This window comes from Gopherus evgoodei, chromosome 7, assembly GCF_007399415.2.
Source record: "Gopherus evgoodei ecotype Sinaloan lineage chromosome 7, rGopEvg1_v1.p, whole genome shotgun sequence".
NCBI classification, from domain to species: Eukaryota; Metazoa; Chordata; order Testudines; family Testudinidae; genus Gopherus; species Gopherus evgoodei.
The window spans coordinates 9,448,465-9,474,036 of record NC_044328.1 but is presented as its reverse complement, the minus strand read 5'-3'; the positions used below and the strand labels follow the sequence as shown (position 1 = coordinate 9,474,036).

The 25,572-nt window shown below is 43.5% G+C and overlaps 2 long non-coding RNA genes across 2 annotated transcripts; one reads left to right on the top strand and one right to left on the bottom strand.

The window, feature by feature from the left end:
* Positions 1–710: 710 nt before the first annotated feature.
* On the top strand, positions 711–22,619 carry LOC115655573. Its single transcript, XR_004001422.1, has 3 exons — positions 711–838; positions 15,937–15,992; positions 21,849–22,619. It is a non-coding gene; the product is annotated as an uncharacterized LOC115655573 (long non-coding RNA).
* Positions 5,026–25,505, bottom strand: LOC115655571. The gene is made up of 3 exons (XR_004001420.1): positions 25,422–25,505; positions 5,792–5,860; positions 5,026–5,412 (listed from the first exon to the last, which is right to left on the bottom strand). It is a non-coding gene; the product is annotated as an uncharacterized LOC115655571 (long non-coding RNA).
* Positions 25,506–25,572: the final 67 nt, after the last annotated feature.

The window sequence follows — 25,572 nt, the reverse complement described above, 5'->3', positions numbered from 1 at the left end:
ATCAAGCTGGTACCTACGCAAGAGGATGATGGGTATATATTGGTACTACCAAATGGACAGAGACAGATAAAAATATCTACAAGTAGCATTAACACAGGATGTCGAAAGCTTGCATCAGGTAAACATCAGCGGGCTTCCATAAAAACTCATTTAAACCCGTGTTCTTTAAAAATTGAAAAAAACAACAATCTTTCTAGGCCTATATTCTTTGACATTCTCTCTACTTGTGGAAAGTTTTTTTGGTGACTTATTCACAACCCATTCTCCACTCCTCTTCACATGAGCTGTCAGCCACTGGAGTTCTGAGCAACCCTCTATGATGCATATAATGAATGTGACAAGACTTTGCAGTGTCACCTTAACTTCCCACATTGTCCTTCCCACCGGGCAAGGAGTTCAGGGAGTCAGAAAGGAACCAACCACCCACTGCCATATTTCATCTGAGCAGCTGCAACCTGAGTTGAATCAGAGGCTTTTGAAATTCAGGGACCTTTTGTTGAGTTTGCTCTAATGCGATGCGCTAGATGGGGTAGAAGTCCTAGGTATCATTAACACAGAATTAATTCAAAATGTAGAGCTTAGATAAAAGCAGAGTCCAAGAAGGGCTAATCGGTGCCTGGCAGCCCACACTATAATCACATGCTGATTACTTTGTTAGTCATCTCTTCATCAGTGCTCTCAGCCCACTCCCTGCTCCTTCTGCAGTAAACTTTAACCACAGAAACACTGAACTGGAGACACTCGCTGAGCATAACAAGTTACAGAGATGGAGAAGTCTAAGGTCTTCCACCTCAGGTGCTGGAGATAGTTATAGGGCCAGAGGGAAGAAGCCAACTATGTAAGTAGCACTTTAACAGGAGCACTTTGTTTAAAAATTGTTTTAAATAAACCCAAGTGTAGACTTTGCTGCATTTGTGTAACTGTTTTTATCTCTTTGGCATCTAAACATAGCATCTGGTCTCATCCAATAAATGTAACTGAAAACAAGCAAATACAAAAATACGAGTCACTCGCAGGGATGGCTCAGTAAAATTACAGCCCTTCATCTGCCATGCATTTTCCTTTCTCTGATGTGGTGATTGTTAGTTAAAAGACAAACAAGCAAGTAACAGACTAGCAATACAGCACTGTGTACTTTCAGTGAAGGGGCTAAGTTCTTTATATACCTTACTCAATTAAACTGCACACCAACTGTACATGGCATGATTGTTGCCATTAAAATGACAGCATTTGCCAAGTTGCCATTGAATGGTATCGGAGACACCAGTTTTTTTCCTATACTTAGGGTAGTAACTAACAACTGTTGGAAAACATTGATATTTCAATACAACAGTGTCATGCTCAATGTACAGCTGGTGAAACCAAGGCACAAAAGAGGTGATAAGACTTGTCTAAAGTCACACAGGAAAGTTGTGGTAGAGCTGTGAATACTGTAGGACTTAGAGCTCCTGACTCCCAGTGCTGTGCGTTGCCCACACGACCATTCTTCTCCCACCTCAGGATCTGGGAGAACAAAGACAAGAAAGCGCTACAGGCACAGCTTAGAGATCTCTCCCCACCAGTTCTCGGATGTTCCGCACAGAGATGGGACACAGAGAGAGAGGCAGTTTCACAGGCCCTAGACCACATAGGAATATGACCCTGTGAATATCTTGGTCCTAAGTGGAGGTGAAGGCACCTAACACTGATGTTATGAGATCATCCTTGCCTATTAGCATTATGCACTTGCAGAAGCTTCCAACTGGTGTTCAAAACATAGCCCCACATATGTGGCAGACCCAGGTAATGAACAGCAGTCCAGTTAAAAGGTGATGATAGCATAACTGAGGTAATGTTTGCATCAGAGGATGGGTTGCAGTCTCCTGGCCAGCTGTAGCCAGAGGTACTTCCCTACATCTTTTGTGCCACTGTCTCATCTCCTCCTCCAAAGCTCTATTGCTGCATCTCTCTCAAACTTTTATTTCCTTCCACTACTCAGACTCTACATTCTGCCCACTTTTATCCTTTGCCCTGCCCTTCATCCACTCATGACTCAGTCTCTCTCTTCATGCCAACCCCTTTGCCTGGAACAGCCTCCCATTTCCAATGCATGGAGACCTCCCATCTCCCGCTCACCATCACCTGCTCATGTGTCACATCAAACAAACAAACAGATGCAAATGATCCAAGAACATAAACCAAGGAGAGATTAATGCCGAACCTGACAAGCACCCACCATCTCGATAGTGTTTCATATGCAACTGTCATGCAGCTTGACACTTACATGCCAATGTGATAGACAAATCCACAGACAGGTAGATGTGTGTACCCACACTATCTTGCACAGCAGAGCCAGGGCAAAACTCAAAGGAGCACTGTCCATTTTTGTATGTTGTTCTTATATCAGACACTGTTGTATAATGAATGTTCCCAAGCTGGCACTTGAGATGGCACAGCTGCATTCCAAGCCATGGAACCAATGCCTCAAGTATTGAGGACATCACCCTTGAAGCACAGTGCAAGCCTATGGGGCTGCACAAAAGGAGAGTGCACAAAAGTCTCTAAACCATAAAGGCCTCATTTTATTAAGCGGTAAACGTGGTCACCCTAGGACACATTAACTTCTGGTCTAGCAAGATGCTAGCTTCCCCCCCCCATCATTGGCAGTAAACGCACTTCACTGTCTTTGTATTTCATGGCCTCCACGGTGGAATGACTGTCATTTTGGAGCAGGTGGGATATATAGGCACCAGGTCAGAAATGATCTAATCCAGCATGTTCAGATCTAACATAAGATTCCTTTCAACCCTTGCCCATCCACCCACAATTAAAATGGGGCGTTGTGAAGAGTTACAATTCTTGGGTGGATGGCTTCAGACAAGTAAAGCACTATTTGGAACGTTGTACTTTTGAGGAGTGGGCACTAACCCCTAACCACGTCAGCAGAGATTGCTTAATGGGGGAAATCAGTTTGGTGGCACAGTGGTTTGGTGCAATAGCCTGTCACCCTAGAGACTTGACTACAGTCCCAATTTAGATCACCCCTGGAATGAAGTTAGATAGGCTATCCTGTATTTGGGCAGATCAAACACATTGCATGACCCAGAAAACTTTGTTCAGGCAGAGTCCGAGAGAAAAATAGCACAGTGCATGAGAGTCAGGATTAAGAGGAATTGACCAGATCTCCATAGGAATTGTTTGCACATACCGCACTTACTATATCTGCCTCAAGCCATGTTTTCATGAGCACTAAATTCACTCATTTTAAATACATGAAATGTATAAATGAATTTGTGAAATGTAAGAAGGCAAAGTTTAAACAATTATTTTCTTTTACTGTCACATATGTCAACATCAGAGCCTCCTTCTTGGGTTACAGTTCTCACCTCAGCTTTGTACCATATGTATTACAGCTTGACTCACACGGAGAGGTCTAGTCTTTTCTTCAATGCATGGAGGAGTTGTGGTAGGTGAATAATTGCCCACACAGTGAGAGAACAGTAGGTTCCAATACGCCTTCCATCACTGCATGTTACAATCTCATAGTCCAAAGCAATGTCATCATGAAAGTTGCAGTTAGTATCTACCTTCCCATGTATTCAGCAAGAGATATAGAACAAGGCTGGGATTCTCAAAAACACATAGGCGACTTGGGAGCACAAGCCCTCCCCCTCAATGGGGTTCATGTTCCTAAGCCACATAGGCACTTGAAAATATCATACAGACATTCAGAAGTGTTAGTGATTTTAAGTGGCTCAGTTTTGGGGTAATCACCTTGAGACACATTAAAAGGGCTGGATTTTCAACACATTCTGCAAATCAGGTTCCTTTAAGAGATCTCAGTTAGTTATCCACAAAACAAAGGCACATAAAATCACTCAAAATGTCTTTTACTGTGACTATAAGCTGAACATCAAGGAGTCATACCCATCAGTGAACTGATCTAGTTTGCTAATGGCATGTTTCTTTTTAAAGGTTGTGTTGAGGACACATACTTGGAACACAATTATAAAGCTGTGGGAATAAAGGATTTGGTTTTGGTCAAAAAAAAATCACTAGTCATCTTGTAAATCCTTGGCTGTATTTATCAAATGATATTATTGATACATACGTAGAATGAACTACACCTCTACCTCGATATAATGTGGTCCTCGGGAGCCAAAAAATCTCACCGCCTTATAGGTGAGACCGTGTTATATCGGGACTGGACCAGCTTCCCCGGCAGTGATTTAAAGGGCCCAGGGTTCCCCACAGTGGCTGGAGCCTCTGGCCCTTTAAATCACCACCTGAACCTGGCTGCCAGAGCCCTGGCAGGGATTTAAAAGGCCTGGTGCTCCACATGAATTCATAGATTCTAAGACTGGAAGGGACCTCAAGAGGTCATCGAGTCCAGTCCCCTGCCCTCATGGCAGGACCAAATACTGCCTAGATCATCTCGAATAGACATTTATCTAACCTACTCTTAAATATCTCCAGCGATGGAGATTCCACAGTCTCCCTAGGCAATTTATTCCAGTGTTTAACTACCCTGACAGTTAGGAACTTTTTCCTAATGTCCAACCTAAACCTCCCTTGCTGCAGTTTAAGCCCATTGCTTCTTTTTCTATCATTAGAGGCTAAGGTGAACAAGTTTTCTCCCTCCTCCTGATGACACCCTTTTAGATACCTGAGAACTGCTATCATGTCCCCTCTCAGTCTTCTCTTTTCCAAACTAAACAAACCCCATTCTTTCAGCCTTCCTTCATAGGTCATGTTCTCAAGACCTTTAATCATTCTTGTTGCTCTTCTCTGGACTCTCTCCAATTTCTCCACATCTTTCTTGAAATGCAATGCCCAGAACTGGACACAATACTCCAGTTGAGGCCTAACCCGTGCAGAGTAGAGTAGAAGAATGACTTCTCGTGTCCTGCTCACAACACACCTGTTAATGAATCCCAGAATCACGTTTGCATTTTTTTGCAACAGCATCACAATGTTGACTCATATTTAGCTTGTGGTCCACCATTCGGATAGAATGTGGTAAAGCAGCGGGGCTCAGATGGTGCTTTAAAGGGCCCGGAGCTCCCCGCTGCTTTACTGCATTTTATCTGAATTCGTGTTATATTGGGTCGCGTTCTATCGGGGTAAAGGCATATTAACTTATCTCCAGGGTCAGACAGACTGACACCCCTAACTCTGGAGATAAATTCCTGCTGTATTCAAAGGTTGTCCAAGCAGGTAGGAAGATTGTATGTGGCAGCTGGCAGAGAGCAAAATAATGATTTCAGCTAGGCTTTGTGGTCAACATGAACCAGAGATCAACATCATGCTTCATTATACAGCCTCATCCATCAGAATCTTCTTCTCTTCATTGCCCAGTGGTGTTGTCTTCGGAGTCCATTAAGATACAGGATTCCTACCGGGATCTATCCTGTCAACCGAGCTGGAACTTTGCTTGAAGAAAAAAAAAATGATGTGTCTCAATAGCACTTTCTTGATTAGCTAATTGATTTAAAAAAAATAATAATGCTCAAACACCCAGAAGCCTAATTATCCACAGCTTCTCATTTGTACTCGTTAAATTCCCAGCTGCTTTACAAAGTGACATGCTACTGCATTAAGACTCCAAATGAAAGTGTGCAGGGAAAACCTCCAATTTATTCCATAGAGAAAAACAGACATTCAGTAAAATCAAAATGCTGCCTCAGTATTTGGTGGATGCCACTTTCACATGAAACAATATTCAAGGACTGAGAAGCAAACAAGCAAAACATGTATTTTCCCCCCACTTTCAGCTGAGCAGCAAAGCTGTTAATTTGTGGATAGCCCCTACCTTAACTACCCATTAGAATTCCATGATGAGCCAAGTCTTGCTGTTTAGTTTTGTGGCACTGAAGTGTACCTGAAAAATGAAGAGTTGTAAATCCAAGCAATTAAAGTAACAGCTGGTGTTCCGTGGGGGATTTGTCTCTCTCTCTCAGGCTCTGGGCAATATTAAGTGGTATTGAAATGGCACCATTCTTCTGTAATCCATCTAGCTGGGATCCTATCTATCTCAACAAGAGCCTTTTGAGGTCTGAAATGTTTGTATAGCAGCAGTCATATTTCATTGGCTTTCATGTGTGTGGAATTCAATGAAAGTTTGTCAGCTTTAACAGCAAGGTGCTTTAGCTTCCCTAAAAACGGACTTGCAGCTCCATTTTGGGGTTTCTAGTACATTACTATCCCACAAACCATGACCACAGACATGTGGACAGAATGTTCGGCAATGGAATTTGTTCAGGAATGGGATCATCAGCACATCAAAAAGCACAAGACTATACCATTTCAGAGAATGTGAATAGTTTTGCTGAAGTAGCAGGTTATTAGTTTCTGGGGCCAGTCACTAGAAGGAGACACACCAACAATGTTCATATGGAATACGGTGACACATAGTGTGAGTTATTCAGTCTACATGACAATTCCTTGGCCTCTCTACTGAGATTGCCAATGAGACTGTTTCTTATGATGATGGATTTCTTGTGATGCAGACTGAGACCCATTTACTTCTTTCATGTACGCCACTAAAGACCCCTCAGAGTAAAACCTGCACTTCAACTCCTGAGCAGGTCTCATGCCGGTGCAAAATTTCTATTTCCACCCATAGGCCCTTTTGTAGGAAAGAACCAGGGGAGATAAATACAGAACCTACAAAATGCTGTATATGAAGCAGTGATCAATGAGAAAACTCAGCCTATGGGCAACACTAGTGCTTGGAATGGACTCAAAACAGTGAGTGAAAGGGACATTTAATTCATGTCAACAAACAAGGAAACAGGTACTTCTAGGTGAAACTAGCAGAGAACAGTCATTCATGTCATCCCTTTTTATATAAGGGATTCAGAAGATAAAAAATGGGCTACAACATCAACTGACAGCCCTTGATTTATAAAAACTCTCTATATATTTAAATTTAAGAATTGTGTCTACCAAGGAAATGTGTTAATAGGTGGTGGACCTGCGGAAAGCGATCACAACCAAGTACAGGTGGTTGAAAAATACTAATAATTTTTCATTGAAAATGTTGAATTTTTTTTTGTTTCCCCCCCAAAAAAATGTCTCAAATGATTCAATAAAAAACCCAAAAAGCAATTTTTTTCTAATTTCTAGTTTTCCATCAGAAACCAAATGTTAAAGCAAGATGGAACATTCTCTGAAAACACTGTTTTGATTGAAAAACAATCCTGCCTAAAAATGTTTCAGTGAAAACATTTTGACTAGCTCTATAGCCAACCTAAAAGCCTCAAAAGTAATATCAGTTTGTATTTTATTACAAATGTGCAAAGACATAAGAACGTCCATACTGGGTCAGACCAAAGATCCATCTAACCCAGTATCCTGTCTTCTGACAGTGGCCAGTGCCAGGTGCCCCAGAGGGAATGAACAGAACAGGTAATCAAGTGATCCACCCCCTGTTGCCCATTCCCAGCTTCTGGCAAAAGACGGTGTGACAATGAACACCTGACAAGTCTAACAACTCAGAATTCAAGAAGTGATTCTGTTTCCAAACAAAATTCTCAAGATGTCCATAGTGTCAAATTTTGAAATTCAAGAGTTCAAATTTGGCCAGAAGATCATTTTTCTCAGTCTGCTAAAACTTTCAAATCTGGCATGTTTTATTATTTATATTACCATAGCATGTGGACCAGAACCTCATGATGCTAGGCACTGTACAAAACACAGGACAAGACAGTCCCTGCCCCAAGGAACTTACAAGACAAGAGGTGGTTACAAAGAGGCGGGAGGAAGCAAAAGAAGCAATGAGACCATATTGGTCAGCCTGATGATAGGCAGTAATCTCAGCACAGCAGGTGCGTAACTGTTGTCAAGTTTATTGTAGACATCATGGCAGAAGAGAATGTTATGGAACAATCTGAAGAACAATGAGCCCCAACTGCTATCAGAGCCCCATTGTGCTAGGCACTCGACAAGACAAACACAAAAGTAAAAGACCATCGCTGCCCTGAAGATTTTACAACCTGTATAGACAGGAGAGACAAAGGGTGGGAAGAAGGAAGTATTATCCCATTCCGTACCAAATAGAGGCACAGAGTTGCTGATGCATGCAATTTCAAGCCCAGTAACTGGCTCCAGCAGGGCACAAAATCCTATCTCAGACTGATGAGAAGTTCCAGCTGTTGAAATTTCTAATCCTGCCCAGGGGAAAAGTCCTCTCTTTTGGGGAAGAGCAGCCAGTCAAGGATGCTGAAGGCAGGAAAAACTCTCCCCCACCCCTCAGGTGCTTAGAGGAGGTTTTGGAGAGGGGAGGGTAAAGAAGAGGCAGCTGACACCCCACCGTCACAAGAGGAGAAAGGGGAGCAGAAAGGGCCAGCCACTTCCTCCTCCTTCCATCCTTCCTGTGAACCATGGGTCAATCTGCTCCTCCATCCCTGCAATATTAGGCACAGGAAAGGGAGGGGATGTGATGAATCCTTAAAGCTACCTCCTCCCCAGCTCTGGGAAGAGGGAGGACCCTGCTGCAGCCACCCAAGACCTGGGGGAAGGAGGTGAAGATCCTCTGCAGCTGCAGGAGACAGGTTGGGCTGAGGGGCCAGAACGGATGTGGGGGTGCATAAATAATTGCTGGGCTAGGGGATAAGCAGATGTAGGGTTGGGGGGCATAATTAGAATTTTTGGCTTTGGGGAAGCTCTGCAACATAAGGCAGCCAGTGAGAGCTCCTGCAGCAGGTGCAAGGGTCACCTTGCTCTATTTATTTGGGAGCCTGGGCAACACTAAATGTCACACACTTTTTAGGGGTGGGCAGGGAGAGCTCAAAAAGCAAAAGACAGATCTTTTAAACTTAAAAATCAGAAGCAGGGCCACAAGAGGAATGCAGATTTCCAGAGACCCAATCCAGTGCCTTGGTCGCTGACCACCCTTCCGTGCCCAGGTTTTGGTTAGACTTTGTCACCATGTCATTTTATCCTGCAGTTGATACAATTGAAAAACAAACAGATTAAATACTTTGTTGAAAAAAATCCAGTTTAAAAAACACAGAAGGGGCCTTAAGCAAATGGCTCAGGCCCATGCTTAAAAAAAAATAAATACAAAGCCAAACGTGGATGTAAGTTTAGAATTTTGCAAAACTTTTGCTTCAAGCCCAAAATCATGGAAAATGTCCCTATTTGTCTTAGTACAAACTTGAAGTTCAACCCAGATTCATCAGGGATCCCTATGATTTGCTGCCCTTTCTAGCTAACCTGAGCCGAACATATGGTTTGTGATTAAACCAAGTGAAACGTGTTAGTTTTGCTTTGGATTCGAACAGAACTCAGATGAATACTCAAGAGGCACAAGCCCATGGGAATTTAAACCCAAGAAAGCATTCACAGAAGCCTCTGTGGATCAGACCCGCTGTTTTGCACAGCTTTAGTCATTTGGTAGTTTGGGAGCAATACAATTAGATTCAAGGATTCAATTAGTCATATAAAATAGAATGTTTTTATTTATTGTTTTGTTAACTAGGAGGCCAGAAGGTCTAAGAGATTCTTGATAATGCATCACTGGCTGAGTCACAGTGTACCGAATTAGTCATGACTGTGGGATATGCATCCCACAGCTTCATTTACACCGACAGGCTTACCTGATCCATCCTCATTTTTTTTAGTCATTAAAATTATCTGAAGTCATGTACTTCAAAGCCTTCTGGGTCTGTTATTTCTTCAGTGTCAGACCGAAGGACATGGATCAGTGTTCACGTCACACTCCCCATCAGTACCCAGCCTGTACTGGAGAAGCTAATGATCCAACCTGCAGACCACATTCGGTGATAAATCCTGGTCATGTGCCACCTGGGGCATGCTGTGCATATGCTAAGAAGAAGTGCCACCACATGGCTCACCTCAGTATTTCAGTGACAAATATTTCACCTGCAGCTTTTAGACAATGATCAGACTGCAATGGCGTACAAGAAGGGCAACATCTGAAGGCCACATTACAGAAAAGGACAGGGATCACAGCTTGTATCTTGGCATATGTTACATATGTCACAAAAGGGTACAGTGTGCCTGGTGCTGGTTTCACACCGTTTTAAGCAGCAATGGGAAAAACCACACACCTTTCAGTTAGAATTGGATAAACAATCATACTTTTATATTAAATAACATTTTCTGGCTGAGAAGTTCACATGTTATGAACTTCCATGAATGAAGCCTTAACCCCCACCCTGTGAAATAGGTAAATATCTGCATTTTATAGCTAGGGAAACAGAGAAGCTAAGTGATTTGTTCAATATCACATAGCAAATCACTGACAGAGCCACAAATAGAACCTCGACCTCACAGAATCACAGAACTGGAAGGGACCTCGAGAGATCATCTAATCCAGTCCCCTGCACTCAAGGCAGGACTAAGTATTATCTAGATCATCCCTGACAGGTGTTTGTCCAATCTGCTCTTAAAAATCCCCAGTGATGGAGATTCCAAAATCTCCCTAGGCAATTTATTCCAGTGCTTAACCACCCTGACAGTTAGGAAGTTTTTCCTAATGTCCAACCTAAACTGCCCTTGCTGCAATTTAAGTCCATTGCTTCTTGTCCTATCCTCAGAGGTTAAGAAGAAGAAGATTTCTCCCTCCTCCTTGTAACAACCTTTTATGTACTTGAAAACTGTTTTCGTGTTCCCTCTCAGTCTTCTCTTCTCCAGACTAAACAAACCCAATTTTTTCAATCTAACCTCATAGGTCATGTTTTCCAGACCTTTAATCATTTGCTCTTCTCTGGACTTTCTCCAATTTGTTCACATCTTTCCTGAAAAGTGGCACACAGAACAGGACACAATACTCCCGTTGAGACCTAATCAGTGCGTAGTAGAGTGAAAGAATTACTTCTCGTGTATTGCTTACAATACTCCTGCTAATACATCCCAGAATGATGTTTGCTTTTTTTTTTTTTGCAACAGTGTTACACTGTTGACTCATATTTAGCTTGTGATCCACTATGACCACAAGATCCCTTTCCAAAGGCAGTCATTTCCCATTTTGTATGCGTGCAACTGATTGTTCCTTCCTAAGTGGAGTACTTCCTGGAACTGGGCTGAGAAGCACTGGTAAAGACACATTTATTTGACAAGAAAACCCAAAGAGTTATTTACAGTAGTTTTTTGCTCCATAAATTTCATTCAGAGGATTCTTCCCTCCCCTTTGTTGCTTCACTCTCCACCTACATCCAAGCCCAACCAGGAGGGGCTTCACCATCAAGATGCCAAACAGGATACAGCTGTGTGGTGCCCATGCATAGGATGGAGCAGTGCATTGTGGGAATTGCAGTTCTCCCCCTCCTTTCCGTTATATACTCCAGCCCCAATGCGTCTCAGCATCCCATGAAGTGGGTATTCACCCATGAAAGCTCATGCTCCAAAACGTCTGTTAGTCTATAAAGTTCCACAGGACTCTGTTGCTCTTACAGATCCAGACTAACATGGCTACCCCTCTGATACTAGTCAAGTAAAGCATGTCAATCTAAGCATTTTAAACATTCAATAACTAAGGGAAGCATTGTGCAAGTCCATGAGGGAACCAGGCAGCCCTTGCCCCAGGTGCACCCTGCAAGTATGTAGACTACCTCTAACTGGCAACAGCAGCGAAGTATGGGAGTCGCAAAGGCCCCACTTATAATCCTTAGCAAGGCATCTGACTACTCCAAATTGGAAGCGATTGACCTTTATGCAAAGATGACGCGGAAGGTCCAAACCAGATCTCTATGTTGGTGCAGCACATCTTCACTAGATGTTTGCAGTCATTTGAACTGTCCTGATGTGGTGCATATTTCTTTACTAAGAGCATACCAGAGAGCTTAAGACCAAAGTTCTGATTCTTGTGAAGTGGATGTGAGGCGTTTACTCAGCTCAATACATCAATGTGGGGTACATACTTGAGTCAATATATAATACAATTCACTTCTTCCTTCCTTCTTCCACAGGCAACTCAACTTGATTACATTGAGGGTTAGGGGTGGAAGGGAGATGCATTGAAACAAAAGCTAATTTCCTGCCTTTTATTGGCTTATGTTAAATCTCTCCTCTGTTGCTATTTCAGTGTTAAGAGAGATACTGCTTTGCAATTAATAAAAAGGTTTTCCCCCTCACTTTCAGTGATTACTTAGGCAAGTTGTTTTAGGAGGTTTGCATATAATCTCATTAAGCACACTTATTGTCTTCAGTATTTTTTGAACTCGCTTCATTACCATGTTAATGCAAATAGGGACCTGTAAAGGTGTTACTAGATATACATCTCTTCTGAAGAAAAGCTACAGATCACCAATGTTCATACAGCAGATAGATATTCAGACAGCCAGACACAGCTGCCACATATTAATACTCAGATCTAAACCCACTCAGAGCTATCCCTGTTCAGAGCTACCCTTTTCTGATGCTGCTGAAGTCCGAGAGATTTAATTCCAACATGTCAAAAATTCTCATTTAAAAACAGCCGATCTAATGAGATTTCAGCCATTTGAGGCCAGCATTTCATAACAATGGCTCACTAGGTTTATGCCTGTTAATAGGATCCCAAACCTTAATTTGGCCTTGAATCTGAACCTCAGCTTAAATCTCATTTGGATTTGGAGGCTCATTTATATTTTATTGGAACTGGATTCCCAATCCCTGGTTTTATATTTTACCCAGGTTAAGCATTTTGAAGAATGTTTAATGATTTGAGAAGAGACACCATCTGTTTGTAAGGGAATTGTCAGCAGGGGAGGGACAAAGAGAGGTTGAAAACTGAAAAAATGGTTAAAATAACACCCATATGGCTTTTTAAAGCCACAGTGGTAGCATAGATTAAAGTCAATTTAGCAGGGGAAGGGGGTCTGTTAGATGACTTTCACCAGCATTAGGTATCACTAATTTTATTCATAAATTCAGATTTTTTTTCATGCCCTTCTCTTCATGGCCCTCCCCTCTCCACTCCCGGAATGCTGATATTTTAATATGTGGATCACCCAGTCCTAAGCAGCACTGTGATTCACAGGGCACCTATAGAAATAAAAAAATGATACTATGAAATCTGAGCTGGGGAAAATGCAAAATCCCTTCTTCTGCCTGATATCCTTTATGATTTGCACAAGGCAGTCACTTTCCTCATTTCCCTTAGGTTTTCATACTTCAGATGCTAATTCCAAACTCTCCCTTAACTTTATGGCTGTTGGAAACCCACAACAAAACTTTGCTGCCTGGAACCATCTCTAACAAAAGGCAGAAGAAATAAAGCTGGAACAGCTATGTTAGAATTTTGCTACCAGGTTATCACCTTGTGGCTTAATGTATAAGCTTCATGACTCACTCTGGGGATTGTGCTTGCTTTCTGGGTAACACGACCTCCTCTAGCTTTGTTCCTCCTAACAGTACAAATTGGTCATTCGCTAACACTGAAAGAAGCAACTCCCTTATTAGTCATATCTAGATATACAAAATTAATACCTGAGGCAGCAGTGGGTTAGTTAACACACCAGCTTCTGGTATGTGGCCATCCCACATTTCAGAGTAGTTTCACGGGGATCAGAGTTTCAAATACATGAGACATCTGCATGACAGTCTCTAAACAAATCCCTCAACCTGAACACCACACAAAACCTTTCTAGCAGTCTGGAGATTTGCACAATGTGCAAATCCCAAGGGGATACAAGGAATGATGCTGAAAGAAAAATCCTTGACTTCAGGGAGGCCAAACTTTCAGCTGTGTCATATCTCATTATTTATCTATCATCATTATTTATCCAGCAATTCATTATGTGCCCTTCACAACATGATCTGGCACATTATATAATTAAAAGCAATAGATCACATTATACTGTCTACAACAGACAGCAAGAGTAGCCAGGCAGATATACTGCTGCTCAGCCTTGTCCTTTATAGGTATAGCATGTTACTTGCCTAGTATAAAACTAGAAGCCTGCACAGATGCAGCCTGCGTCTGAATAATCAGTATTACACCGTATACCCTTCTGCCTCATCCAAAAAGATTTGAAGACCACATCGGTTCAACAGGTCATCGCAAACAGAATTTTAACTTCTTTTAGTAGGGAGTTTGGGGCAGTAGCTGACGTGTAGGTGATGGTAGAAAGGAAGAACAACAGTTGAGAGGCTGAGGCTGTTTACTGGTAATTTACAGAGGGTTGGGGCTTTACTCGACTTACTAGTGAAACCAGTAAGCTCTACCTTGTCAACAGAACCATTTCTATTACATTTTTCTTGGTAAATCAAATCGATAGATCTTAACATGACATATTAGCTTTAATATGAGCTATTCTAATGGTTATTTACACCATTTATTGGTGGAATGCCACAATTTCATTCTCAAACAATGGGTGGTTTTTATATTGATCTCTGGCCTATACATAGCAGCCAAAGGTTCAATGTTATCAACAACTTCCTCTCTCTCCTCTTGCACAGGAGGAGACAGTGGTAGAAATGGTCTCACATCCAGCCATATCCAAACTTGAGAAGTCTGGATCTAATTCTGACCACATCATCGGTGCCCAATCCTACATCTAATTGGACAAAGCAAAACTTGACTCCTATCAGACCTCTAAAACTTTGGGGGAAAGTTTGGAACTGGAGCCAAACTTTCCAGCTCAGGCCCATCTAATGAAGAACTGAGACCTTCTCACAATAATGCAAACGATGGGGTTGAGATTGTGGCATCAAGGTTCTCAGAATTCCAGTACAGGGTGGAGCACAGTAGTATAGTCTATCAATCATCCCTGAAAGCAGAGGAAGTTGATCATCTGCAATATGCCTTAGGGCATCTCTACAACTGCATCAGGGAGCAAGTCTCTAAGCCCAGGTCCACAGCTCGGTGCTTGCGGGGCTTCTGCCGGTGCTCCAAAAATAGCTGCGAAGATGCAGCTTTGACATTGCGGCTCAGGCTGGAGCTCTGGCACTCAAGCCCACTCAACTTCCTCCAGGCCTCGGATCCCGACTTCCTGCCTGAGCTACAACCTCTATACAGCTATATCTAGAGCACAAGCCTTGCCAGCACAAATCTGTGGATCTGGGCTGGGAGACTCGCTCCCAGATGCGGACACAGACGTGCACTTAGAGATTAAGAGCAGACATTCAGAGACATTCAGAGTTCTTAGCCAATACACTGTAGCCTGAATGTTGATCCCACCTTGTGCAAGCATGTAACTAAGCATCATAGTGTATGTCTACACAGCCTGTGGCAGAAAACATCGGAGCCCAGGTGGACAGACTCTCGCTTGCGCTACCACACTAAAAATAATTGTGTAGATGTTGTGGATCAGGCTCTCAAGTCTAGGAAGAAGATGTTATTTTTAGCATCAGTACAGCAAACCTAAGTCTGTTGGCCCAGGGTTGGAGGCTCCTGCCACGGGCTGTGTAGACATGCCTTAATTCTTCTTGAGACCTCAGGACACCCATAGTAGCCACCTAGCTATCCATCTTTTTCTCTCTCATCCTAGTAATGTGGATATTGCAGTACCTCTAGCTCCCACTTACAATGTTAAAAAAAAAAAAAAAAAAGCATATCAACATGTTCCTGTAGCTGCATGTAATTGTTTTCTTCCATCTGACCTGAAATATAAGGAGACATGGCAAAAAATTATAAATGCCCTCTATGTAAACATCTCAGTTGACATCAGCAGCTGTAAAGCTACCAAAACATCTTCGTTTGGAAACACCTGCAAAGGCATTTAAGAATGTATCAGTGTAGGAGAACTCCATATTGTTTGTACAAAAAATACCGGAGTCCCTTCTTTAAACTGTTTCCTTAAGAGACCATCAGCTGAAAGAAATAAGAGATAGTATGCTGGTTACCAGCATCAGGATGCTAAACCACATGAAGCCAGTCTCACCCCACAAAGAGTGGTGACTAATATGATCCAGGGAAGATGATTTAACAGGTTTATTCATGTAACAGGATGTGTGGTTGCTGTATCTCCCCACTTCTTACACATTGTAGGAATTCTCTCATTTCAGAGGAATTCTGCCTCAAAGCTTCTTATAGAAATAAAGGATCTAAAGGTTTGACACAGGTATGCTCATGTTGTGGATATTTATGTAGGCTGTGCATGTGCTTCTTACATACATGTTTGCAAAGAAAGTATTACTATCATATGTAGATTCTGCAGTTAACAATTGACTCAATTCTTAAAAGCTAATTTAACTGTGATTAGTTAACTAATAAACAAAACCCACAATATTCATCAGACAGCATTAAAGTAATTCTGTTGTGTAATTTCTATACAGGATGAAAGGAAAACTGTGCATGACAAAGCCAAACTTAATTAGCCTTTGGATATTGCTCTGGCATTAGACACTCAATCTACAGATTTGGTGTCAACACGACTCACCAGAACACCCAAAAAATCTTGATTTTATATTAGATATAAAAAACTATATTAAAAGAACGTTAAAGTTCCAAAGTCCATCACTCAAGAGTTTGGAAATGCTGGAATTAAGGTTGCCTGGGCAACCTTAATTCAGCCCCTTTGCACCAATGCATTATATTACAGTCTTTAATTACAATGATCACATACTATTTTTTTCTATAGGACCCAGGCCTCCTTCAGTGCACAGTATGGACGATGCTCATTATTGAGCAACTATTCAATATTTTGCTTTATCCTCATTGTTCAAAGTGTGACACCTCCCCCGCCCGCCATACTCATTTGCAGTCCACCATTCAAACCCTGCAATGAAAACAGAATTTTATAGTTTCCTTCTGGGCTTTTCTGTGGCACTCATCACTTTAGTATCACAAACATTCATTTATTTTCATAAGTCCTCTCTGAGCTGGTGCAGGATTATCCTCATTTTACAGACGGGAAATTGGGGAACAGATAGATTAAAGCAAAAAGTTTCCACTACTTTGGGTGCCCATTTTGAGACCATTTAGGGCCCATTTTTCAGGAGTACTTAGTAGTATATCACACTCCATATTTTTAAAGTACAACTCCCGTTGTCTTCAAGTGCAGATGTAAGTACTCTGCACATCTGCAAATCAGATGCCATAATCTCAAATTGGGCACCCAGAAAATCAAGAACACAGCCAGTGATGGAAGTGACTCACCTAACTTAACACAGCAACTGTGGCAGAGGAAGGGATAGAATCTAATTCCTCGGGACGGTATTCAACTGCCTTTACCATGAGACCCTTCTTACAGTCCTCTCTCTGCCTCATTCAATACACACCTTTCAACTTCTCCTCCAATAAATGGGGCATGAGACCCACCACTAGATAAACCTCAGTCATTCTTTGCACTGAATAAGGCAGGAGTCCTGTGGAAAAAAAGTGAAGCGGTCATGTGATTAAAGACTCTGTCATATGCATTCACAGAAGGGGCCCAAATTAAGGCTGTCCAGGCAACCTTAATTCTAGCATTTCCTAATTTGAGAGCTTGACCTAGCAACCTTAATATTCTTCTGAAACTGAAAGAGACAATTTCCATCATGTGGAGCATATTAGCATCCACAGATTTGAACCTTTAGATTCACCACACAGACCTCTTCTATTTGAGCTAACAGAGTAGCCAATAGCAGTCGTAAATTGACATTTTGTATGTGGACCAGCATTAGAAGGGAGTAGACACACTCACAAGAGGGCTTCACAGATATTTGCTGATAGCAGAGGAATGGTGAAACTCAAAAAACTTGAATGCAATCTCTTGCATTTCTAGACTTCTTATCTAGCTTTTGTCAGTCTAGGCAGACTGTTCCTCCTTCTCCACACTGCCTGGGCATCAGCAGGGGGAGAGTGCAGAGCACAGAGTCTGATCACTCTTGGTTTCCTTGCCCAACACCACAGTTGCACCTGGCTACTGAGACAGACCTGCTCAGCCCCAATATACCTAGGCTGGAGTATGCCCACTGCAGATGGAGGCCATGTGCTACAGCAGCACAACTACGGCACCATAGCTATGATGCTGCAACTTGTAGTATAGATGCAAACTGCAGCAATGGAAGGGTTTTTTTCCATCACTGTAGCAACACCAGCTCACCAAGCAAGGTGAAAGTATTCTTCCATCAACCTAGCTGCATCTACACTGGGGGATTCGCGCAGCATAGCTACAGGATTCAGGGGTGTGGATTTTTCATAAATGTAGAGCAGGCTGGAATCTTTGGGAAATTTAGCTGCCAAACTAACTAACCTCTACTGAGCATGTGTAAATAGAGATATTCAAAGGCTTATAACTTGGCCAAATTAAGGTGTCTCCCCCCTAGGAATAGCAAAATATATATCTTTGACAGCAGGACAACTCCATACCACATGTTATGTCTCCGCTCCAAAACATGGAGACATTACAGCTTCCTGGTGAAGTAGTTGTAAGAATTATTTTATCATGGAGAAAACACATTTTTCTCTAACCTTGTCCTTGATAATCGCCAAACCATTTTTGCTGAAGCTTTCCAAAACCATTCGGCCTGGGGCAGACACTCAGCATGGAAAATATCAGTCCAAACCATTAAAATTTGGCCAAGTTATAAGCAACTTGAAAACATGATAACGGCTTGGCAATCTTAACTGTAGGCAGCACTGCCAGCTCTGCCTACAATATGAATAAACAAATGATAGAAACAACTGTTTGACTTTGTCTGAGACAGCACCACCTGCAGGAGGAAAGAAAGAAAACCTAGCCTCAAGAAAACCTGCAACATCAGAAAGTGAAGTTTGTGATAATCTAAAACACGGGTCGGCAACCTTTCAGAAGTGGTGTGCCGAATCTTCATTTATTTACGTGCCAGTCATATATTTTAACTTTTTTAGAAGATCTCTTTCTATAAGTCTATAATATATAACTAAACTATTGTATGTAAAATAAATAAGGTTTTTAAAATGTTTAAGAAACTTCATTTAAAATTAAATTAAAATGCAAAGCCCCCCGGACCAGTGGCCAGGACCTGAGCACTGTGAATGCCACTGAAAATCAGCTCGCGTGCTGAGCCATAGGTTGCCTACCCCTGATCTAAAATGATTTAATTGACGGTGCAAGCCAACCAAATCTATCAACAGTCTTCAAGCTTGATATGCTGCCACAGAGCCAGACCAGTCTAAGCAAGGAGCAAGTCCTACTAATAAAGCCCCAAAATCCCTGCATCACACTTTGACGACAAAGGCTTCACTCATGCAACTTCTTGCATGGTGACAAGACTACGGTGCCTGTGTAGCGACTCATTGTCTAAAGTGAGGGGGGCTCAGTGCTGCCACAGCAGTCTTACCATGCACAAGATGTTGCAGAATTGGGGCTTAAGGATATTCAGATACAGATATAAATTTGTTTATCTCTAAGCCCACGTCCAGGCTAACCCGCGGCATCGGCGGGTTAAAATCGATTGCTCGGGGATCGATATATCGTGTCTAGTCTGGACGCGATGTATCGATCCCCGAGCGCGGTTACATCGATTCCGGAACTCCATCAACCCGAACGGAGTTCCGGAATCGACACGGAGAGCCGCGGACATCGATGCCGCGCCGTCCAGATGGGTGAGTACCTCGATTTTAGAAATTCGACTTCAGCTACGTTATTCCCGGAGCTGAAGTTGCGTATCTAAAATCGATTTTAATACCTAGTCTGGACGTGGCCTAAGGTGCCACAAGTACTCCTGTTCTTTTTGTGGATACAGACTAACATGGCTGCTACTCTAAAACCTATTCAGATACAGTAACCTCAAGGGTAGTATTTACTACTAAGCTGATGTACTGTCATAGAGATTTCAGTCCTCTGTCATGTGACACAGCAACTCCTAGCTTGGGGTGTTGTTGTAGCCATGTTGGGCACAGAATATGTGAGAGAGATATTACCTCACCTATCTTGTCTCTCACAGCAATTCCTAACCAGCCTCAGTAGTTAACATTGAGGGATAGAGAAAACTGCTTGTTCACCTGCACCTAGGCAAAGCAGATAGCAGCTTTTAAAAGATTTGCCGAATTTCAGCTGTTTCCTAGGGCAACTGCAGGAAATTATTCTCATCAGCTTTAGACATCTAAAAAAAATCACAATAATTTGTAAACACAAAGATCAAACATCTTACAAAAGGCTGCTTTGTGTTACAACAAGCTTGCAGGAAAAACTCTCAAAGCATCGGAAAATAAGGAAGTTTTGTGCAGCGGCACTGCCCCCTAACATACAATACAGGAATTTCATGAAAAGAGCTTTCAGTATTGATCAAATCTCTATTTTCCTTGATCTTTATTCTAGCAGTTCCCACCAACTTTTCTGCCATTTATCAGACAATTTCCTGCGACTAAAAGAACTCAATAATATAGGGAATTTCAATTATCCCCGTATTGACTGGGTACACATCACCTCAGGAAGGGATGCAGAGATAATTTTCTTGACACCTTAAATGACTGATTCTTGGAGCAGCTAGTTCCGGAACCCACAAGAGGAAAGTCAATTCTTGATTTAGTCCAGAGGTCTCAAACTCAAATGACCACAAGGCCCACATGAGGACTAATACATTGGCCCGAGGGCCACATTACTGACACCTCCCCCCGATGCCTTCAGCCCCGCCCCCACTCCACCCCTTCCAGGAGGCTCCACCCCTGCCCCACCTCTTCCCAGCCTCCATTCCAACCCCTTCCCTGAAATCCCCACCCCAACTCCACCCCCTCCCTGTCCCCAGGGGGTGCAGGAGGAGTGTGGGGTGTGGCAGGGGCTCAGGGCAGGGAGTTGGGGTGTGGAGTGCAGGAGGGATGAGGGGTGCAGCAGGGGGTCAGGGCAGGGGGTTGGGGTGCAGCAGGGGGCTCAGGGCAGGGAGTTGGGGTGTGGGGTGCAGGAGGGGTGAGGGGTGTGGAAGGGGGTCAAGGCAGGGAGTCGGGTGCAGGGTGCAGCAAGCAGCTCCGGGAAGGGGGTTGGGGTGCAGTCATGGTGCGTGGTACAGCAGGGGGCTCAGAGCAGGGGGTCAGGGTGCAGAGTACAGCAGGGGGCTGGGGTGCGGAAGGGGGCTCAGGGCAGTGGGTTGGGGTGCAGGAGGGGTGTGGCAAGGGGCTCAGGGCAGGGGGTCGACTGCAGGAGGGGTTCAGGGGGCAGGCTCTAGCACAGGACGCACCAGGGTCAGGGCAGGCTCCCTGCCTGCCTGCCTTCTCTGCCCCCGCGCCGCTCTGGGAAGCAGCTGGAACATGGGGGAAGAGAGTCACAGGGGTGTGTGTTGCTGTTGCTTCAGGCACTGCCCCCAGGATCTCCCATTGACTGGGAACAGGGAACCACGGCTGATGGGAGCTGCTGGGGGTGGTGCCTGAAGCAACAGCAACACACACCCCTGCACCTCTCCTCGCCTATGTTCCAGCCGCTTCCCGAAGTGGCAGGGGGGCACAGCCTGCCCTGCCCCCAGCACACCTTGGGCCAGAGCCACTCTAGGTAAACGCTGGGGTGGGGTGGGGGCCGTGAGGAGCTCACGGGTTACAGAAAATAACCTTGCAGGCCGCATGTTTAAGACCTCTGCTTTAAGGGCTCTCTTCGAGGTGGGGGAGGGGTGAAGAGAGAAAGGGATGGACAGAAAGGACAGGAAGACTTTGGAAGCAAGTTTTTTTACTATTTAAAATTAAAATGTGTATTTTAGACAAGGGTGTTCTTTTGAAGGATTTATTTAAAAAACTGTATGTCTGAAGATACAAGTATTTAAGGCTAAGATGATTGTGCATCAGGGCTCAAAAGAGAGCTAGACAGATTCATGGAAGATAGGTCCATCAATGGCTATTAGCCAGGATGGGCAGGAATGATGTCCCTAGCCTCTGTTTGGCAGAAGCTGGGAATTGGCAACAGGGGATGGATCACTTGATGGTTACCTGTTCTGTTCATTCCCTCTGGGGCACCTGGCATTGGCCAGTCGGAAGACAGGATACTGTGCTAGACAGACCTTTGGTCTGACCATTTTATGTTATGTTCCAGGGTGACAGTCCTCAGTGGGGTAAGCCTGTGTGTATCCGCCTCACGTAGAGACCAACCAAGGATGTGAATTTAATATTCTACAACAGAATCCCAAACACAAGTAAACACCTGCAGTGCTTCAAAGATGCCTGTCTTTCAGTGGAACATGCCCATCTTTTGTGCACCAGACTAGAGTGGTTGTTCCTGTCTCCTGCAAACCCCCTTCTGTAGCTGTTCTAGTTAAGTTTCTCCCATCACCCTATTATTTTGGGGCAACTTGTAAGTGGCTCCACTAAGTTTCTGGGCCTACGTGTAAATCTGCTACTGGCAGTGGAAGAAGAGTATAGTGAGCATAGGTCTCTGACGCGAGTTATGTTTTGGGGGCACTAACATATTTCTGTGGGCAGAGTTCCACTGGGAGGCGTCTGCTGTCTCTGTACTTTCCTGTGGATAGTGATAGAGGATAAGAAATTCTCTGTTCATTGTCCCCAGTGGTAATTTGCAACTTCTGATGGTCAGCCTTCCCATTTTAAATGAGAGTAGGGGTTAATACTATCCATGAGGCCAAAGCCTATACTAACAACAGCAGCAACAGAAATAGACTAAAGAAATGAATGATCTTTAGAAAATGCCCAGGTTTGGCAGACTGTTTCGCACCCTTACAACTTGCAAGTTCAATCAGTTGATTTAGTGAGAATCATTTAGGTGTTTTCCATATATTTGAATCTACCAAGTCTAAATCGGGGACGCAGAGAGAGACAGAAAAATGATTCAAGCAGGAAACTAAAAATGCCGTGGGCTTCATTCCATTAATGTAATTAAAAATAACTTTGCATGAGCCTATCTTTAAGATTCTCTCTTATGGAAACAATTTTAAAGAATAAAAATGAGGGGACACTACATTTGTGTGAAATGGATGTAACTTTGGGACCAAAATGAGAGCAATGCCTCTTGACATGTGGAACAGTTGAGAGGTATGTGTGTTTGTATAAATAATCAACAAGCAGCAGAAAGTCATCTTAGTGATTAAGGAGTAGAGCTGCACGGATAAGTGACTTTTTAGTTCCAAAAAAAAAATTTACAGAAAAGAAAATTAGTTTAGTTTGAACCAAAACTTTTTGGTATTTTTGGTGAATCAGAAAAAGCTGGAAAATTTTATTTTGGGTTGAATAAAATGTTTCGATTTGGGGCATTTTTAAATAAAACCAAAGGAAATGAAGGGCTAGATTCACAAAAACAAATATGACACACACATCTCCCTCACCCCACACACTTCCTGTTCTAAATTGCTGTTTGATGCTGAATTTTGGTGGGTGGGTGTGTGAGGGTTCGGGGTGGGGGGGAGTGGTGGCTTGATTCTGATATAATGTTTTTAAATCAACCTGCATTCCTGCATGACGGAAAGGCACCATAGCACACTGGTATGAAAGACTGTATAATTATTGATTGATAAAGTATTGTGAAGTTACACGTTTTTAATACTATATGTCTGAGTATGAAGAAACAAATTAGTAGAGCTATAGTTTATGTGCACACCATGTCCAGGTACCCCTGCTGTCTCTTATAATAATCAGACACCTGGAATTTCAAATCACTCCTCCACAAAGAAACAGCTGAGCCTTACTCTAAGCAGGCAGATTCTGCTGAAGCTAATCCTTTTCAATTGACGTTAATCCTTTAAGATTCCCTGTGCGGTCACTGTAATTAGATCAGGCCCCGAAACATAAACCCTTGTATCAGAGGCCTGATATGATGCCTAAGGCCTGAACTAAGGTAATGGTCAAGACTTTGTTAACATAAAGCAAAGTTAAGCTGGGAGCAAGAGGCAGACCCAGCTCAGTGTCTGGCAAGGAGAGTGCTGATATTGCAAAAAACACACATACCTAAAAGGTACTGGACACTAGAGATATAACATATGCCAGGATGGTACCAGAACACTCCGATACTAGCACATTCGACACAGATAACAAGGAACATGCCGACCCATCCTAAAGACCAGGCAAAAGGGTAATATGATGGATGGGGTTGTTTTGATTGAACTAACTTGTACAAAGTAATAAGTGGCACCTTACTACATTGAGGGGTTGTTGCGGCACCTTACTACATAGAGGGGCTGTTTTGACTTTTTCTTCCATTTGGTTAGGGACTGAGTGGGGAAGAATTGTTAAGTACAAGGGACTCAATATTCAGAGAAGTAGCCTGGTAGAGAAATGGGCAGAGGGTTGGTTGGGAGCCAGTGTTTATGAAACATTTAAATCCTGGCTCTAACACTGATTTGTTGTGTGGTCTTGTACAAGTTATCACAAATGAAGTTCCCCTAATCTGCCCATATGGAGCCAATGTCTTTAACAGAACTTTACGCCAGCGTAAACGTCAATCTGCACAGATCAAATTGCACGGTTAGGAGCTCAGAGTGTAAACTTGTTGATAAAGTGATTGTCTTTAGTTGTTTATTGAGACTCTTCCCACATATATAGATGCCCAGGAATAATAAGCACAATTGTGCCTCAATTTCCCTATACGTAGCAGGGATAATTATATTTTGTTGTGAGAGCACCAGAAATATAGTTTTGAACATGTATACACATGCACATTATGCAGCTATTAACAGTCTGTGTGGGTGTGTGCAGGCAAACATATAGGCACATATTACTGAGGACTATAGCCAGGATGTTTTTAAAAGCAGCCACATATGATTAGCTTTCTCCTTCTGAAAGTTAATGCTCTGTTACAGTTTAAAGAACTAATTCCTCTATGCATTTCACTCTGGCAACATGCTTCAAACTTGACAACATAATTTACAAAATCAAGTCTGAGCTATGAGTGCAAAGAGTTCTATGAAAAAATATCTAGCAAAGTTTCTGCAGGTTTGGCGGTCTCAGTAACAGCTGAATTGAATGTTATGAAACTTGTATGATAAACATCAGCCCCAGGGGCAACTGAGGAGAAAGTTTTAAATGTTTGAAAAAAGCTGCCTGGGTAATATCTTTTATTGGGCCAACTTCTGCTGGGGAAAGAGACAAGCTTGCAGAGTTGTTCTTCAGAATAGCCTCGTGCAACTTGTTTTTTTTCCCCAAACGGGGGTACCTAAAACCCCTTAAAATGGGGGGAGATTAGGGGGCTTGACTTGGAAAGCCTGGGTCTTAACTAAGCAGACCACTTGTTCACTATTAAACCACCAGACCATCCTGCTTTTCTAGCTCAGTGGATCTGGACGGTCTCAGACAGGGGCTGCCCCGCTCCACCCTCAACAGCCTGACCCATGTCATGCTGAGCCTGGCGGGGGCAGAGCAGCCTGACCTTCCAGGCACCCGTGAGCCCCAGGTCCCGCCGGCCAGGCGGGGTCGCGCCGTTCCCGAAAGACCCGGCCCGTGCACGATGGTGCCAAGAGATGAGTGGCCCCCTTAGCCGTCCCCTCGCCGTGCCTCGGTTTCCCCAGCTGGGAAGCAGAGAAGCGAACGGTTCCCCTCGCCGCTCAGGTTCTCCGCCCGGCGGGCACAGACCTCCCCCAGTCCCAACAGCGCGGAGCGGACACGCGCCCGAGGGATCCCCCTGCACGAGGCTACACGGGGGGGGCGGGGCTTGGCGTTCTACCTCATCCGCCGCCGCCACGAAGGTGCCCGGATGAACCAGCTCGCGCGCGCGCTCTTCGCTGCCGTCACGTGGCCACCCAGAGCGGATCCCTCCCGGCCTCGTGCCCTTTGACCAGCGGCGGGCACGTGACTGACTCGTCCTTCCCTCCCCC